The 5472-nt window shown below is 35.3% G+C and overlaps 1 long non-coding RNA gene across 1 annotated transcript; it reads right to left on the reverse strand.

Annotated features, from left to right (window-relative positions):
- Window positions 1-205: 205 nt before the first annotated feature.
- LOC110289169 lies at window positions 206-2379 on the reverse strand. The gene is made up of 4 exons (XR_002377326.1): window positions 2336-2379; window positions 1242-1262; window positions 950-982; window positions 206-352 (listed from the first exon to the last, which is right to left on the reverse strand). It is a non-coding gene; the product is annotated as an uncharacterized LOC110289169 (long non-coding RNA).
- Between the last annotated feature and the right edge of the window lie 3093 nt (window positions 2380-5472).

Here is a 5472-nt window from a genome sequence, read left to right on the forward strand (position 1 = left end):
GGGTATAGGGGAATTTCGGGATAGCATTTGAAATGTAAATGAAGAAAATATCTAATAAAATAACCTTCATGTCAAAAAAAAAAAGTAACTAAACATTCAGATATCATTTAGAAGTTCTTCGTAAAGCAGTAACCTTGACTTATCTTACATGTGATGTTAATCACTGATTTTAATTCAATTAATTCATATAACTCACTTACTCTTGTTTAGTCTGCATGGCCTCCTTGCGCTTTTTTAGGCGACTTTTAATATCTTCGAATTTACGTGCCAGTTTTGCAATTTGTACAATGTTCAAACTGGCTGTTTTACCATCTGATTGAAGTTCTTCTAAATTACTTTGGTCCCTGCTGATCTAAAGTAACAAAATTGTCCAGTTACTAAAGACCCACTTTGATCTCATGTCTTAAAAGCATTTCATTATTTTCTTAATTCTGAAAATCCCTGAAGCTTCTTGGGAATATATATTCTCTCCCAAATTAGATTGAATGTCCTTGAAGACAAAGACCAGTTATTCTCAGTCTAGTTTTTAAAATATTTGAAAATCCAAAATGCAAAATATATCATTAAAGAACAGAATAAATTTTGAAAAAGTCAATACAATTTTATGTCTGCTTATATTATGGATAATGTTTAAATACAGGAGAAATTTTAAGATGATAAATTTTTAACCACTTTTATGTAAGTTAAAAAAGAAAGTATGTGAAATTTACATTATTCTTTAGGAAAAAATATGATCCTATAAATTTTTCTTTAATGGATTCATACAGAAAACTCATATGCAAATTACTGATAAGCATTTTGCTACAAACTGATTATTTTTCAACCTAAATCAAAATATTACTTTATAATCAATGGTTATTGAAACATTTGATTTATACATACTTCAAACTGATTTTAAATGGGTCAAATACTTACTAATGTAATTAACAGTTAAGGAGTTATATTTTACCTCCTCCATTTGGTTGACTTGTTCCTGAAACCACTTCATGAAAAAAAAAATTAAGGAGAAAGTTAATACATATATGTCTGTGCCCTGTAGCTACCAAGCACCATTCCTGACTCACATGCATCACACAGGGCTCAGAAGGGGGTAGTGTAACATACAACTGCAAGATAAACTTAAAAATATCTAGCAACAATCAGGGAATGCTGTAATTTCAAAATCTAGATCATATTTGCTTAATATGCATTCTTCCCTTTAATTATAGTTACTTTAAGCTGCAAGGAATTGAAACACATACCTTGTAAAGAGACTCCAAAGCCTGAAAAAAGTTTTAGAAAGTATATTTAAAGATAAAATAAGTATCATGCAACATTTACAATTATTAATGATAAATTTACTAAAATTACTATGATTTATATTGCTAGGGCAAATATAAATCTGTAGTTCCAAAGTTATAATAACTTTGTGGTTATGATGTTTAGTCTATTTTGAATACACAACTACATCTAGAATAAAAAAGAATAGCTTTGCACTCCATAGGACTATTTTGGAAAACTCCTAAATTATTAATAAATTATTAATATCTAATATATTGTTCATAAAATATTAAAAGTTCCCAGGAGAGAGCTAAGCCTGCTGTATGTTCTACAAGAGGTGATTAACTGATTCAAACACAAATAATAGAGGAGATGTACAATTTCAGAAGAAAACCACCTTGGGCTATCTCAGCCTCCAAATAGCCATTTATTGTTGACCTCTGTGTGACCCAATATTTTTGTGATTATTAGATCAAACAGTTTGCAATATACAGACAAGATCTATAAATTCCATCCACTGAAAGGCTAAGAATATATCAATTAGCATCTGAGGGCTACAGTAAAGATTTCCCCATCATGTCATAACCTGCCTACTTGATGTTCCCAGAAGAGTATTTGAAAATGCCTGATTTATAACTTTCTCTGTTCTGTTAGTATAAAATGTTCATGATTTATTCCACAGTTTATTTTTTGAGGTCATTGTAAATATTGTTTTCCTGTTTTTTTTCTAAGCATGTTTGTCAATTGTATACAATAAGGCTACTGATTTTTTGTGTCTAAATTTTGTGTCCATTGGTTTTACTGAATATATTTATGAGTAGAGGGTTTTGGTGGAATGTCTGGGGTCTTTAATATATAGAATTGCATTATCTACAAATAAGGGTATTTTTATTTCTTCCTTCCCTAGGCTACTAAATCAAATATTGAGTGGGGCCAACAATTAGCTGGTGATTTAAGTGACTGCTTTTCATGCTGAAGTCTGAGTTGAGCTGAATTGTGCTTAATGGAGCTGGAACTTAAAGCAACTATATGCTTCTTGAAGATAAAATTGCATGTTTGTCCTAATTACTATTACATTGTGTGGCAAAACATCATGAAGAAAGCAGCTTATCCAGGAAAGGGTTAGAGTTCATGATGATGGAACATCTCTAGGGATCACATCTTAATCTGAAAGCAACAAGAAAAGAAAACAAACTGAGAATGGCCTGGGTTTTTAAGTTTCAAACCACCCCTCTGACATACTTTCTCCAACAGGGCCATACCTCCCAAAGAGTTCCACCAACTGGGGACTAATTTTTCAAACATGGCCTCTATGGGAGCCACTCTCATTCAAACTACCACATTCTATTACATGGTCACTAAAGATATGTGTTCATACGATAATGAAATATTCATTTAGTAAAACTTCAAAAGTTTCTACACTTTTTCAGTCTCAACACTGTTTGAAAGTCCACCATTCAAAATCTGTTGTGAGACTCAGGTCAATCATTTAACTATAAAATTAAAATACAATTACATACTTTTAATGGAACAAAATATACATTACCAATCCAAAAGGAAGGAATCCAGTCACAGTGAGGAAACACTCGATCAAAGCAAGACAGAAACAAGGCAGGCACAGTCCAAATCCTGTAGCTGAGCTATGTCTGAGGTCAGTGGGCTTAGCTAGTTCCAGAATTACAGCCCTGCTTCCTCCAAGATATATGTCTCTCTCTTGTGATGTTCCAATCCACACTATAGCTCTCCTTGGCAGACAGCCCAGGGCTCTGACACCTTTAACATTTTGGGGTCTCCACCACAATCCAGGCTTCACTTCCATTCATACAGTAGACTCTTGAAGCCTCTTGCCCTTTCATGGCCTCTATACAAGGACTGCCCTTCCATACCATACAGCTTCAGCTTCAGCAGCTTTCCTTAACCATGGAGTAAGATTCTACACAACTTTACCCATGCATTGTTCATGACTCTAAAGCCAGAACAGCAGTGGGTGATGCTGTCAAGTTCAGATAGAGTCCAGTCCCTTGAATCACATTTGCTTATGTCTGCTGTTTTTTAGGAGAAAAGTCTTAAACTTTTTTCTTTCACTGCAGAAAAGAAGTTTAGCTAGGTAGGGTCTTGCCCAGAGAGCAACTCAGGCCTATCTTCATTCTCCTTATCACTTTCAGTAGAAACCTTGGTTCCTCCATTAATTTTCTGGCGAATTTTTTCTCTTAAAACTTTACATTTTGCTCCTTTTCATTGTACTCCTGTATACAATTTCAACAATTATCTTTGAATTTGATTTATGTGTTTTATGCATATTTAACTATATTTCAAGATATGGTTTAAGCACTTTAAGACTTTTCTTTCAAAATCTATATTGTTACTAATTGAAAGTTTTAGGACATAAAAGAATTAATAGCATTAAAAAGAAAATAGACACCCGTAGAATGAACATACTATAACTTTTGCTTTAGAATTATCAACTAATTAAAATGACAAAGGCCTTACAATTTCAGAGGGAGCAAAGGCGTGGCAGGAAGAAAGCTGGGAGCCTACATCTTGATCCAAAAGCAAGAGGCAGAAAAAGCACACTGGTAATGGTTTGATGCTACAAGCTTGAAAAGGACCATGACATTGTGGAGGTCCTGGATCCACTTGAACTTGAGCTTTGTACAAGAAGATAAGAACAGATTGATTTGCATTCTTCTACATACTGACTGCCAGTTGAACCAGCACCATTTGTTGAAAATACTGTCATTTTTTTCAGTGGATGGTTTTAGCTCCTTTATCAAATATCAAGTGACTATAGGTATGTGGGTTCATTTCTGGGTCTTCAATTCTATTCCATTGATCTACCTCTCTGTCACTGTACCAGTACCATGCAGTTTTTATCACTATTGCTCTGTAATACAGCTAGAGGTCAAGGATAGAGATTCTGCCAGAAGTACTTTTATTGTTGACAATAGTTTTCACTACCCTGGGCTTTTTGTTGTACCAGATGAATTTGCAAATAACTCTTTCTAACTCTGTGAAGAATTGAGTTGGAATTTTGAAGGGTATTGCACTGAATCTGTAGATAGCTTTCAGCAAGAAAGTCATTTTTACTATGTTAATCCTGTCAATCCATGAGAATGGGCGATCTTCTTCGATTTCTTTCTTCAGAGACTTGAAGTTCTTTTAATATAGATGAATGATCTTGCTTAGTTGGAGTCATACCAAGGTATTTTATATTATTTGTAACTATTGTGAAAGGTGTCATTTCCCTAATTTCTTTCTCAGCCTGTTTATATTTTGAGTAGAGGCAGGCTGATGATTTGTGTGAGGGAATTTTATTTATTTACATTTTTATTAGATATTTTCTTTATTTACATTTCAAATGTTAAAAACCCCTATTGCATCCCACTCACCCTGCTCACCAACCCACCCACTCCCTGGACCTAGCATTCCCATACACTGGGACATAGAACCTTCACAGGACAAAGTGCCTCTCCACCCATTCATGGCTGACTGCTACATATGTAGCTGGAACCATGAGTCCCTCTATGTGTACTCTTTGATTGGTGGCTTAGTCCCTGGAAGCTCTGGGGGTACTGGTTAGTTCATGTTGTTGTTCCTCCTATGGGGCTAGAAACCCCTTCAGCTCCTTGGTTTCTTTCTCTAGGGCCTTAATTGGGGACCCTGTGTTCAGTCCAATAGATGGCTGTGAGCATACACTCCTGTATTTTCAAGCACTAGCAGAACCTCTCAGGAGACAGCCATTTCATTCTCCTTTCAGCATTGTTGGCATCCACAATAGTGTCTGGGTTTGGTGATTACATGTGGGATGGATCCCCAGGTGGGGCAGTCTCTGGAAGGTCATTCCATCGGTTTCTGTTCCACACTTTCTCTCTGTAACTCCTTCAATGGGTATTTTGTTCCCCCTTCTAAGAAGGATCAAAGTATCCACACGTTGGTCTTCCTTCTTCTTGAGTTTCGTGTGGTTTGTAAATTATATCTTGGGTATTCCAAGCTTCTGGGCTAATATCCACTTATTAGTGGGTGCATAACATATGGGGGTTTGTTGTTGTTGTTTTGTTTTTTTAATTGGGCTACCTGACTCAGGAAGAGCCTCCAGTACCATCCATTTGTCTAGAATTTCATAAATTCATTGTTTTTAATAGCTGAGAAGTACTCCATTGTGTAAATGTACCACATTTTCTGTATCCTTTGTGTTGAGGGACATCTGGTTTC

The sequence above is a fragment of the Mus caroli genome, unplaced genomic scaffold, assembly GCF_900094665.2.
Source record: "Mus caroli unplaced genomic scaffold, CAROLI_EIJ_v1.1 scaffold_22413_1, whole genome shotgun sequence".
Taxonomy (NCBI): Eukaryota; Metazoa; Chordata; class Mammalia; order Rodentia; family Muridae; genus Mus; species Mus caroli.